The sequence below is a fragment of the Sinocyclocheilus grahami genome, unplaced genomic scaffold (genome assembly GCF_001515645.1).
Source record: "Sinocyclocheilus grahami isolate Dianchi unplaced genomic scaffold, SAMN03320097.WGS_v1.1 scaffold255.1, whole genome shotgun sequence".
NCBI lineage: Eukaryota > Metazoa > Chordata > Actinopteri > Cypriniformes > Cyprinidae > Sinocyclocheilus > Sinocyclocheilus grahami.
Genome location: NW_015505434.1, coordinates 308,567 through 323,175, shown reverse-complemented (window position 1 = coordinate 323,175; position 14,609 = coordinate 308,567). Strand labels below are relative to the sequence as shown.

General features: G+C 35.7%; 1 long non-coding RNA gene across 1 annotated transcript; it reads left to right on the top strand.

Annotated features, from left to right (window-relative positions):
- Positions 1-267: 267 nt before the first annotated feature.
- LOC107598775 (uncharacterized) lies at positions 268-13,233 on the top strand. The gene is made up of 3 exons (XR_001610593.1): positions 268-344; positions 12,848-12,891; positions 13,040-13,233. It is a non-coding gene; the product is annotated as an uncharacterized lncRNA (long non-coding RNA).
- The last annotated feature ends 1,376 nt before the right edge of the window (positions 13,234-14,609 follow it).

Genomic DNA, 14,609 nt, shown 5'->3' with positions numbered 1-14,609 from the left:
CCCTAGAATGCCTATGCATAATTCCGGCCCTGGTTGTAAAATAATCATTAGATACACGCAGTTTTTGCTTTAAGAGTTCTCCTCCTCACCAGTTTTATGTCTGCGTGAAAATAAGCGAAGGTGGCGACCTTCCGCTGTTAGACTAACTAGGAGAGAACGTTTCAGATATCTCAGAGTTTGCTGTATGACTGGTGTGAGAAATTCTCTTTGTATAGCACATAGTAGATGCATTAGTAATGGATGATTCTGGTTTTCTCTCCTGTTTTTCAGAAATATTCATCACAATCTTGCAAGAGTGCTTCAGTACACCTACTGCTGCCTTAAAAATATTCACTGTTTAACAGGTACTTTACAGACTGCAATCAGATGTCACTTTAACTTTTCCTCAAACACCATCCAAGCATCTCGACCACATCAAATATATACAAACGTCTTGTCTACAGGGGAACACATTTTGTAACGAGAAATGGGTTCCGACAGAAGCGCTTGTGCTGAACAGCACAGCAATGCAAAATGAGGTCATGCTAGTAAAAATGTTAAGCGAGTATCATAAATGGTTTTATTTTCTGCTTTCTGTTTTTAAAGAATTGAGTCCAGTGTAGAGCTTGTTCATTATCCACCCAAATACAGGAAACAGCATCTGATAAAAGCTCAATATGCAGTAGCTATGTTTCCATCCAAATGTGCACATTTAACTTATGCGCAAAACTGAAATATCGCGTAAAACATTTGTGAATAAAGCACAGTTTCCATCCAACGAGTCAAAGAGAACAAAACCGTCACTTCCTGATAAACTGGCACTAAATATCTATAAGAGAACTAGGAGAAACCACTGAATATAATAATTGTCATATATAATAAATTACTTGCGCTTCAGAGAGCGCAGACGTAACACAATAAATGCGGTCATTGCTTTTAGAGGTGGATGCCTGCTGTTTGGGAACGCAGTAATGTAAGATAGTAATTATACAGAAATACATTGATGACAGACTTTCCTCAGGCATTTCAGAATGACCAAAACAACATATAGATGCTGTGAACGAGATACATTTATCCCGTATCATAGCGCAAAATCATATGACTTGTTCAATGCACATGGTGGAATTTATTCGGTAAATGTGTTTCCATCGTAGTTTATGCGCATTTTTTCTTAACGGATAAAAAGTGTATCCTACTCAGTTGTGCGCAGAAGCTTTTTATGTGCATTTTTGGAATGTATGCGCATCTTAGCGTTTCCATCCAGAGTTTTTTTATGCGATAATCCAAAATGTGCATACAAATAAGTGGATGGAAACAGCTAGTTAATTGGTCGAAATGTAATGCACGAGGTGGAGGAGTAAACCAGTGCTTCATTAAGGTTTGAGCACATTTGGCAAAATCATGCTAAATCCAATCCTTTCAGGCCCTGTATGTCTTTAACTACAGCCTACTGATAAAAATAACCCCACATCTCCACACAGAAAGTTAACACTGAGTAAAATTGATAGGCAATCTGGAGCAATGATTGGACAGCCTTGCCTGATCTTTAACTGCTCGCTACAGGGAATGAAAGAAATTGTCTCTCTCACTAAACCAGCCCAGACACAATTTTACAACCAAGGCCATTGCTTCGCTCAGTGATGCAGTGTTCAACAATCAGGGGTCTTCTGTTCTGTGATATATCAGCTAACACAAATGACTCAATTACTGTTTAACAGATAAAAATGTATTCTGTTCACTCCTATTCAGGCATATACCAAAATTTGGTCAATTCTGCAGGTGTTTTGTCAGTGCAAACCTGTTATCAGACAACTTCGCCAGGGAAAACCATTTATTTATGGCTTGTACAAAAGTAGATATGACAGAATATTTCCAGGGCTCAACAATAAGGATGTCTGCTGGGTTGGAGTCAGTGTGAAAGCATTTTGGGGCAGTTTTACATTGCCACCGAAAATCTTTAATTTGTTGATTTAATAAACTACCAGTCATCATTTTGAAATAATTAAGATTTATTTATGTTTTTGAAAGACCTCTCTCATGCTCACGGAGGCTGCATTTATTTGATTAAAACAACAACAAAAAGTTATATTGTGAAATATTATTTCATTAATTCAATTGAAAATAGTTTTTGTAATACATAATTTTAAAATATTATTTATTCCTCTGATGCAAAGCTGAATTTTCAGCAGCCATTACTTCAGTTTCACATAATCTTTCAGAAACCATTCTAATATGCTGATTTGGAGCATATTAGACATAAACATTTCTTAATATTATTAACGCAGAAAACTGTTTTTGCTGCTATTTTTGTGGAAACTGTGATACACTACCATTCAAAGGTTTGGGGGAAATAAATAAGAAAATAAGAACATACATACATACATGCATGCATACATAAATAAATACTTTTATTCAGCAAGGATGCGTTAAATTGATCAAAAGTGACAGTAAAGACATTTCAAATGTTACAAAAGATTACGATTTAAAATAAATGCTGTTTTTTACTTTCTATTTATCAAAGTATCCTGAAAAAAGGTATTACCGTTTCCACAAAATATTAAGCAGATCAACCGTTTTCAACATCGATAAAAAAAATAATAACCAGTATTAATAAAGAGCACCAATAATAATTTATACAATTTGAGCAGAAAATAAAATACTGTACATATAGAAAACAATTATTTTAAATTGTAATAATATTTCATATTACTGTTATTTTTTATGTATTTTTGATCAAATAAATCCAACCTGGTATAAGCATAAGAGTTTTTTTTACATAATTATTTAAAAAATATATTACAGTTTATTCCAAAAAGTTATCTCCAGTGACCTAAAAAATTATATTACACCTATGTCATGTCTCTGTCCTAGAATAAACGCATGGCCTTATTAGCAGATCCACACTGAATCTGCACCCACAAAATTCTTCAGAAAGCTCCACAGATTTCCACAGAATTAGAATGTCTGTCATTCCCTCATGTGTTGATTTATTAAATGTTTTTGGCTGAATCAATTATGTTTCAGCTACCAATTAGAGTGTAGTTTTCAGCTCCATTTAACATATTTCACCATATTTAAATGCATTCCACAAATTTTTCCCCCAGTCAGAGCAGAAAAAATAAATAAATAAATAAATTAAATGCAAAATAAAAACGGGCTCCATACGGGCTTGCTTATTAGTATGCATCCTTCATTGGCATTCAGTATTGGTTAGAACTGAGACAGATCCTCTTAATTCTCTGTAAACATTCAATTAGGGACTCATAGATGAATTTAAGTAGACAAATAGGCTAAATATTAGTAAATTATACTTGGCATATTTGATCAGGCAAGATGGCTTTTTCATTCATAGATCCTCCTTCGCAAATATGTCTTGAGGTCTGTAATCTAACCTGGTTTGCGATTGCCCTCAGCACATGACTGCAATAGGTCCCTGGTGCAATGCAATAATAATTAGGTTTGAATCATCTGTGCTGTTGTGCTCCTTGGAGGCTGAACCCCATCAGAGCTTGGACAGAAGCACAGAGGACACGTCGACGACTCATGTCTCTGAGAACCAGAGGCTCAAATGCTGCTTTACAGGAAATCAATACAAGCAGGGACCCTGCCGGCTGTTCTAGGATCAGTGGGAGAGCAGACAGACAAGCTTTTTTGACTGTTCACTCGTTGGAACTCCAGCTGAAAGAAGAGGAGAAACTAGCAGAAAATGCTGTATGTGTTTCCTCCAAGACTGACTTACATTCTGCAGTAATTGACTTAAGAATGTACAATATACAGTTGCTACACAGAAGGAGGGAAGTACAAATTATGTATTAAAGGAATGAGCACAAATGAGTTGTGGTTGCTCATTCAGGAAAAAAAAATGTGGTGAATGCTGGAGTCATAGGCATTTTAATCAAATGTGGTATTAGAACTGGATGGACACTTTTGAAATAAAACACATCTCAGATTTTGGATACTTTTGGCATAAAATGAAAAATCAATATGCAAACATGAGTGCAGAATGATACAGCCTTCTCCCTTTGATGTTTGCCTGTAAAACCCAGCAGCAAAACCAAATATGCACAGATAATTGCCCTTTGCAAAGCTCTGCCTAAAATGTTACTGACCAGTTGTACCTTGGCAACTGTTGCCATCCACCTTAGATATGGTGTAATGGAGGCTATGTGTCTATGGAGGCTCTGCAGTTTAAAATGCAATTTTATGAAACTACTGCAAAATGTTGTTGTCAGGTTACTTATATAGTGAAACTGGGTATCTAGTGTAACGAATCAGCTCATGAGGAAATATGAATAATTAACCATAACTAGTTATAATTAATTATGAATATTTTAGATCCGCTGTAGATATTTAGCTGACCTCTCAGGGTCAACTGTCTTGTCAATTCTAAGAACGTTAATTTCCTGGTTAAAGACATTTCGGGGGGGAAGGGTTCATGGGTCCTCATATGGCTTGTTAACTAGTATTTGTTAAATATAAAAACAAAATATATATTGTGTGTTTGATTGGTCCAGACGCTACACTAGAAAAATGGGGAAGATTTTTTTATTTGTTCGTTTATAAATTCATTTATTTATTTTTTAACAAATCTTTAAATATATTTTGAGAAATGTATGCTGTTGTTAAACCATCTTCTCATCCCTCATTTTTCAAATATACCTGTATAACATCAACAGAAAACTCACATTTAGGTAAATGAAAGGTTCTAACTTAATATTATGCCAATAGAAGCCAAAGAGATCACAGTATCATAGTGAATGCATTGTAGAAGCATTAAGAACAGTTCTGTTCATGTTTTTTTTAATGAACACTAATTTTTAATGAGCACATTTGAATGAAAATCACGCTGTACATGGCAATTGTCAGTTCAGTTCAATGGGATTTTCACTCAAGCTTGTCTCAGTTAGCAACAATATCTAAGGGGGCGGAGCTTCAGACTGATCAATTGCATTGCAGCACATTCATTGTTGAAGTTGCAATGAAAAAGTAGTAGCGATAGATCCATTGTTCTGTATTGTGACCAGTGGCGGAGCTAGAGTTTTATACAGTAGGAGACCAATGCTAATTCAGGAGGTCCATAGACCATGACAGAAAATCAGCGTATAGGCTAACTCCAACCTGGCATTACAAACAAACATGAATAAATCCTACGATTGCTGATTACTTCACATTACCCCACATTAGCTATACAGTCCTACGTAACTTCAAATATTATTCTATTGGAACTTATTTCTCTTATATATATAATGATTAACCAGAGGTTGTAGCAAAAGATCTAACATTATCTTATAGCCTACAGTGAATCTTGTAAATGTTGTTCAGGAAACCTAAAACTTCAACTTACTTCAAACAGGGCTGCCTTTTTTCATGTCTTGAGTGATTACATGAGACACTATAAAATTCAGTAAGTTGTAGTGTATCTTTCAACATGCCCTCAGATGTTCATTCATGTTTATTTCATGCTAATTAGAACGCACTCCTGCTTTGCTTGAACTGAGGCAAAGCGGGAGCGCATGTGAACATCTCTAGGTTACGTATGTAACCATGGTTCCCCGAGGGAACGAGACGCTGTGTCTATTTTGATGAAAACTTACAAGGTCAAAGACAGCTGATGAATGCACAGATGAAAAATAATAAGATCAATAACATGCATTTAGAAAATCAAGAGTGTGAATTTTCATTTCATGCTGACTTTAAAGGGGCTGTATGTAAGAATTAATGTCACTGTGTGAGCAAATTGTTACAAAACTTAAACTAATGAGACCTTGGTTGTCTGTGAAAGCCTGTAGATTTTTATGTGAAGGACTCAAGATGTTTTTGCCAGGGAAATCTAAAGGATGTGACATTTACTCAAGCTCCTGAGAGCCTCTCTTCCATGACACATGAAACGAATGCTTATACAATGTTCAGGTTAATGCTGAAAGAGTTATTCTGTACTGTTATGCCGGTATGTCATGCAAAAGGGATTAATTTAAGCTACAGTCTCATATATAGTGTATAATTTTGAATATACTAATAATAATAATTTGCCAACATGAGCGCACAACGCATATTTACATCTTCATCTAAAAGTCGCTCTCAGCAACGTGGGCGGCCTCTGAATGTTCATTAACAGTATATCGCTGCAAATGTTTTTCAACTTCTTTTTTATTCAAAACAGAGAATGAAAAATAAATTTGCTGTGAGTATATCAGGCTATTGATATGTTATTTGAACACACCACTAAAGAGCTCCACAATGGTACTATTTACCTTTTTAAATTCTTATTAAAACAAACAGAATTTGAACGCTGAGACATATTTTCCCATTATTAAAAGTAAACTGCTGTGGCATGAGAGCGCACACGTGAGAGTTAGCAGAGGCTGGAAGCTACACCAGATGAAATAAAGCGTGATGTGGCACACCAGATGTGTCGCATCCTTGAGTTCGAGGCTAAAATAAATGATTATTTCAGTACAATTAAACAAAGAAAATGAAATAGTAGCATGTTCAATTTTAGGGTGGCACCCGAGGTGGCCAGTCAGTTGTCAGGGGTCACCCTGGACACCCCTCTGGCTCTGCCACTGATTGTGACATATATCAGACTGTAACGGATTATCAAAAAAGGAAGAAAAATTTGGGGACTTGGTTATATTAATCAGTTGTTGATTTGATTTTGAAATGTGGGCGTTGCACTCAAAAATGAATGTGCACTCACAGTCATTTGTGGAGGGCTGGGGTTTAAGCAGACTAAATGATTGAAGTCCGAGTTAAGATCGAGTTATGGTATTTTGATGAAAACTTACAAGGTCAAAGACAGCTGATGAATGCACAGATGAAAAATAATAAGATCAATAACATGCATTTAGAAAATCAAGAGTGTGAATTTTCATTTCATGCTGACTTTAAAGGGGCTGTATGTAAGAATTAATGTCACTGTGTGAGCAAATTGTTACAAAACTTAAACTAATGAGACCTTGGTTGTCTGTGAAAGCCTGTAGATTTTTATGTGAAGGACTCAAGATGTTTTTGCCAGGGAAATCTAAAGGATGTGACATTTACTCAAGCTCCTGAGAGCCTCTCTTCCATGACACATGAAACGAATGCTTATACAATGTTCAGGTTAATGCTGAAAGAGTTATTCTGTACTGTTATGCCGGTATGTCATGCAAAAGGGATTAATTTAAGCTACAGTCTCATATATAGTGTATAATTTTGAATATACTAATAATAATAATTTGCCAACATGAGCGCACAACGCATATTTACATCTTCATCTAAAAGTCGCTCTCAGCAACGTGGGCGGCCTCTGAATGTTCATTAACAGTATATCGCTGCAAATGTTTTTCAACTTCTTTTTTATTCAAAACAGAGAATGAAAAATAAATTTGCTGTGAGTATATCAGGCTATTGATATGTTATTTGAAAATAACAAGGGTTTCTGAGTTCTACATACAGCCCCTTCAAGGCTCATGTAAGCCTAAAACTTGCAACACCTTGCTTGAGATACACCCTTTTTTCATACTTGGTTTCTATCAAATAACATTGTCAGTGAAGAAACAAATAGGCTATGCCATCAAATGTAAATTGATATGAAACAATGAACAAACAGGGAAAAGACAATTCATTGTAGAACATAAGGCTTATATGATATATAAGGATTATATTGAATATGATAAGACCACACTGTCAGTTACACAAAATAACTCTCATCATGCAGAGACTGTGTGCGATCAATAGCTCTTTTCTGCTTCTCTATCAGTCATTCAAATATACAGAATTCCTTTTTTTTTCTCCTTGGTGAAGATGGGTGGACACCGTCTGCCTCCTTGTATCCAGCATGGATCCATTTTTAATTTGATGTGCTAGGAGCTGCTGACAGTCCCCATATCTTCAGATAAAGTAGGTGAATTTTCATTTCATGCTGACTTTAAAGGGGCTGTATGTAAGAATTAATGTCACTGTGTGAGCAAATTGTTACAAAACTTAAACTAATGAGACCTTGGTTGTCTGTGAAAGCCTGTAGATTTTTATGTGAAGGACTCAAGATGTTTTTGCCAGGGAAATCTAAAGGATGTGACATTTACTCACGCTCCTGAGAGCCTCTCTTCCATGACACATGAAACGAATGCTTATACAATGTTCAGGTTAATGCTGAAAGAGTTATTCTGTACTGTTATGCCGGTATGTCATGCAAAAAGGGATTAATTTAAGCTACAGTCTCATATATAGTGTATAATTTTGAATATACTAATAATAATAATTTGCCAACATGAGCGCACAACACATATTTACATCTTCATCTAAAAGTCGCTCTCAGCAACGTGGGCGGCGTCTGAATGTTCATTAACAGTATATCGCTGCAAATGTTTTTCAACTTATTTTTTATTCAAAACAGAGAATGAAAAATAAATTTGCTGTGAGTATATCAGGCTATTGATATGTTATTTGAAAATAACAAGGGTTTCTGAGTTCTACATACAGCCCCTTCAAGGCTCATGTAAGCCTAAAACTTGCAACACCTTGCTTGAGATACACCCTTTTTTCATACTTGGTTTCTATCAAATAACATTGTCAGTGAAGAAACAAATAGGCTATGCCATCAAATGTAAATTGATATGAAACATTGAACAAACAGGGAAAAGACAATTCATTGTAGAACATAAGGCTTATATGATATATAAGGATTATATTGAATATGATAAGACCACACTGTCAGTTACACAAAACAACTCTCATCATGCAGAGACTGTGTGCGATCAATAGCTCTTTTCTGCTTCTCTATCAGTCATTCAAATATACAGAATTCCTTTTTTTTTCTCCTTGGTGAAGATGGGTGGACACCGTCTGCCTCCTTGTATCCAGCATGGATCCATTTTTAATTTGATGTGCTAGGAGCTGCTGACAGTCCCCATATCTTCAGATAAAGTAGGAGGATTATTAATGTATGACTTCAATATAATGATTTTCTCATCTGCCAATCAAGCAGCCTCCTTTTGTGGCAGCCCAACACAAATGGCTGCACGGATGGCATTTACAGAATCCCATTATGTCAGTCTGGTAAATAACGAACATTGGAAAAGACTTTTGAATCAATGGCTGGTAATTATTTTTATCTGGCCAAATAAGTCCATAGAAGTAACCTAGCTGAGGATAACCCTTTGTGTGCAACCTTTGTCATGGTGATATTTACTGGGGTATATCAGTCTATTAAGTGTAGTTCTACTCTGTGAAGCAAACTGTTTTTTTTACACTCAGTGATGTGCCTCAGATTCTCTTGTCAAGAAGACAAATATGTTATTCACAAAACACAACTCATCCTTTCAGTTAGACTTCATTCAGCTGACAAAATTATATTTTGAGTTGAAGGCACACACCTTGTTCCAACAAGACAGAATGGCTCGGGAGGGAGCTCAGCTTTAGATGTGTCAGAAATATAGTTTTATATAGCAAAATGTCAAGACGGGACTTTGATTTTGTGGGAAACATTAACAGCATAGTAATCCTTGAAGAAATATACGTTCTTTAAAAGCAACTACATTATGTAACTGAATTGGCAATGTGTGTTTTAGGTCAAGGTGTGTATTACGAGGTTCTGTAATTAGCTAAATTTGCAGCGTTAGCCTCTGGGCTGAGAACAGGTAGCCTTATTAATGGTAAACAGAGGTACTCATTAACCCGGGCAGTGGCACTGACGGTAACATCATCTAATTACAGCTGCTGCACGTCCCGTTGGGGCAACCATGTGCGGAGTGCTGAGGAAAAGGTCTAAGTCATTATTAGCTTTTTCACGCACCTCGCTCAGTGTTCTAGTTTAGTGACGAGTGCAACAAACTGTTTATTGAAAGACCTGGTATCTTTTTATTTAAGCCAGTATACATTTAGGACTTCCTTTTCCAGTGCTAAAGAACTGCTAATTAAAAGTGCTTTTTGTTCATACTTAGTCATACTAACAAAATGAGTCAACTGTGGATGTTGAGAGCCAATCGCAAACATCAACAGTGCTATCACGGCGGAGCCCTTATAGATCAGTGGGAAACAGACCTCTGTTCTACAATTGACTGTCTTCTGAGTCCGTAGATTAAATCACTCTCTTGTCTTGCAGTTGGGCCTTTCCATTACAAAAGACAAAGGGAGGCGGCTTCTTTACAATTGCGTGCCAGACTTGTGCTGCACACTCATTTTGTTTTGGCTCTGACTGCCGTGGAATACTAATGCACCCTCAGTTATCTGAACTCGGATTATATATAGCCACGCCACAAAGTGTGAAGCCTTAAAACAGGTTTTTAATATTATTGATTCAAGCACGGTTTCAGTTAACTCAGGATAAATAAAAGAATAACTCCAAGAAATAATTTGAATAATAACACCAAGTAATCATTTTTAATTCAGAATAAAAAGAAGAAGAAAAAAAAAAGATGTCTAAATTAAGGCTGGTTTCCTTACAAGACAATTGTACAATAATTGTAACTGATTATTGTTGAAATTTGATTATTATTGTTAAATAAAAAGATGGCTAAATTTAGGCTGGGCTCCATACAAGACGATTGTATGAAAATTGTAACTGATTAATGTTGAAATTTGATGAATGATTATAATTGTTATTGTTAAAAAAAAGATTCATAATGACTAAATTTAAGCTCATATTTATGCAAAACAACTGTAAAACAGTTTGATTATGGCCATTATTCACTCATTCTGTGTACTTAAATATTCACAATGCCTACATTTAGGCTAGTTGTCATGCAAGGCAATTGTTAAAAATTGTAACTAACTATTGTTGAAAATTGATTATTGTTATTTATTCTAGCATTATTCAAATAACTCAGGATAAAATAACAACTCGACGCAATAATAACTCCAAACTATCAACATGAGTTTAATTCTGTCCATTTTTTGAAAGTTTCACTCATTTTGTGAACCTTAAATAAAAATATTCATAATGTCTATATTTAAGCTGGTCTCCATCTCTATATAAAAAAAACACAGTAGACCCAAGACTGCATTAAGTTTTCTTCAAATGCTGAAGTTTTAAATTTCTCAGCATGAGAGACATTTACAAGCCTTCAGAAACACCATGCAGAGAACCACATTAAACCATTTTTTACAGAAAGGCTCCCATGAGAGAACGATTTCCCACCAGGTTTTGAAATTTCACAAGCAACTCACTTGTTGAATAGCATCTCACTTGCTTAACCTGTCTCCAAAAATATGTTTGTACAGTATATCGCCTAAAGCCTTTCTCCTCCTCCTTATTCACTTATTTCAAAGTTACGTATTCCTACATGGTTATTTTGAGAGCTTGCCCTATACACTCTTTTATGACTTTGAGCTATGGTCCTTTCTGCTGAGTGTGAAACTTAATTTGTGAGTGAATCTATCTAGTCCATTGCACTCTTTGACAAAGAAGTGAGAGCCGTTTTTTAAATTTTCTGTAGATTTTATTGTGCCAACCCCCCCAGTTGGTAGTACATGTACCATAATGTTGATTACCACAAAAATGTATTTATACTTGTCCCATTTTAATGCCTAAAATGACAGTAAAAATGACAATATAATAATACACAAGTTAAAATAATACACAAGCTAAAAGTTTTAACAGAAGAATACAAAATCATTTTTAGTCTATTAATCCCAGAAAAAAAAAATCAGCTTTCAACATCTCCATTCTCTCACAGATCTCCATCATACAGGTCTCTCTCTCTCTCTCTTTGATATATTGGCATTAGGCCCATGCAATAAGAAAATTCCCTCATAGACCTACATGATTTATTGAGAAAGAAAAAACACATCAGCTCCAGCTTGAAGCGAAATGATGGCCGCTCACTCTGCCTGCTAAATAGGGCCCCCAGTATGCTGTGGAAATAAAGGAATTCCTCACTTCTAAACAGCTGGCAGGTAATAATACCTTGTGTTCTGTGACCACCGTAAGGTATGTGAGTTTGGTTGCTGTTATAATCCAGTGACAAGAGCAGATGAAGGGTGACTGTGTTTATGTGTGTGTGTAGAGGAAGACTGCACTCTTGCCCTTCTGTTGTAATGCATGGAAGTTAGATGAAAGTCACATATTCCATGGAGAAAGACTGTGCTAGGCCATCGTCTGGACCGGCTGATTGTCTATTCAACTAGCGTTCTGTATTCACATTCAGGAGGTGGTTCATTTTTAAATGGGTAAGTTTTTAGGAGACACAGAGTTTCATGGATTCTTGGCAAGCAGTGCTTGAGCTGTGGTGCCGTCATTGAAGCCGAACATAGAAGCAGACCATAACAGCACAACACTGCGGTCACATTTAGAAGAGATGTGCCTGCAAACCCTTCATCTGACGAAATTTGCAATGTAGCACAAATCTCAAATGTCTTATTGCTTTAAAAAATGGTTACTATATATAATAAAAATGATATGTAATTAAATATATGTAAAACTCTGTTCATCATATTAAGGAATCCTGTTTCTTCAGAAGACTTCTTACTGACTTCTTTTACGTTCTCTTAATGAACTTTTCAAAGCATCAGTGTTTTGGTGGAATGGACTTTCAACGGAGGGACAGAAATCTCCCAGGTTTCATTCAAATATCTTTGTTTCGAAGATTAATGAAATTCTTATTGATTTGGAACGACATGATGGTGAATTAATGATGACAGAATTTAAATTTTTGGGTTAACTGCCATTAAGGACACAAATTATCATCAGTACGTTAAGTATTTAAGTCATTAAAGGGATAGTTCAGCCAGAAAATGTCGTTTTAAATGTCGCTTTGTCTTTTTCTGTGGGAAACAAAGGAAGCTACTGTTTTTGAAGAATTGTGAACTGTTTTTGTTCATACAGTGAAGGTCAGTTGGGACATTTTTTTGAGACATCGTTCAGTAATATCTTTTTTGTCTTCCATAGAGGAAAGAAAGTCATGCATGTTCTTCATAATCCATCATCAATTGGTAATTAAAATGTCTTAATTGAAATCTGCCTCAATTAATTAACACTTGCTAAATATAATAGTCTTTCTTTTTATTTGTTGATTTGTGTCTTGCTGAGACACTCTCACTCTTTGTTGAGGCTTCATTCTCTCTCATTCTCTCCCCACAGATGCTTGTTTAAAGAGACTTGCTGAGTTTCCCACATCAGCATTTTACCTCCTGGAATCGCAGCCAATTTGTTGATTTAAGTCACACACTGAGTGGAGATTGATGGCTCTGGAACTGCAGGACTCCTTATCGATTGATCACACAGCCTGTTGATATGTGCTCTACCGAATCGTTCATCATTGTAAAGTGCGTCCATAAACACCCAATGAAAGTGCTTTAGTCTATGTAAGATTGCGCCAAATGATCTGGCCATGCAGATATTGGGGCAATATTTTAGTGGATTGCCATCATAGCTCAAATCTTTCTTGTTCCTGTATCTTTTTGGGAAAATGTTGTTGCTGAGATGTCAGTATTTCGTAAGAGAAGCATGGAAAGCTAAGTGTAAGAGAGCATTACATATCCTTAATTTTTCAAAACAATCACCATGTGTTTGTGGATCATTCTGCTGTAAATACATTAGTTTTGTCCATGTGCTGTGTTTCCATGTATAAAAGGGAGCTGGCATGTCACTGAGTCTCTGTGCTTTGCATATGTGTTGTGTGATCACAGTGGTGGAAGCAGCCAGTCATCCATGAAGACAGCAGCGGCTCACAGATTTGCTGCACAGCTCTGGGGCAATGGCATTACACAACACGTTGGCAGGAAAAGCTTTGTGCACACGAGAGACTGTGGCCATGGAAGCTCTGGAAGAGACCAGAAAAACTGTCATGCAAGTGGCTCTAGGTAGGAGGACCGTTTTTTTGTTTTTTGTTTTTTGTTTTTACCTTCAATATTTGAATTGTGAACAAAAATCACACTGTAAAACCGTGGCTACAAATAAAACTACTCACTTTTTCAGTGACCCAGGTCCCATTTCCCATAAAGAGTTTTAAGCCTTGAACCAAAGCAAACAGCTCCAAGATGAGTTACAGCATTTCATCCTAAATATAAAATAAAATAAATAAGAAAAAAATAATGACATTACAGTGTATATAATAAAAAAGTTTACATAGAGATCCTCAAACCAACTGAAGGGGAGATGCAACCAAAAATCAAAAAATTCTTCTCAGTTGGAGATGTCTGATGAAGGCCCTGACAATGGCTGAAATGTTATTTGTTTTAAACTAATTAAGTTAAAAAATATATATATGTTTTCTTCTATAGTGAGAGTTGCACCTTTTCTTCAGTTCAGTATATATAATTGTGCAGTTTTTCTTTTATGCCAAAAATCATTAGGATATTAAGTAAAGATATTTTGTAAATGTCCTACTGTAAATATATTAAAACTTAATTTTTGATTAGTTATATGCATTACTAAGAACTTAATTTGGACAACTTTAAAAGCGGTTTTCTCAGTATTTAGATTTTTTTGCACCCTCAGATTCCAGATTTTCAAATAGTTGTATCTCGGCCAAATATTGTCCGATCCTAACAAACCATACATCAATGGAACACTTATCTCAATTTCGAAAAATTTACACTTAAGACACTTAAGGTCACACATGTATTACAAAGCATTCAAATGTACGCAAAGGAGTATTTTATTTTTCAAATATACACAAAATATGCACAAATCGGACAGCTCCAAGATC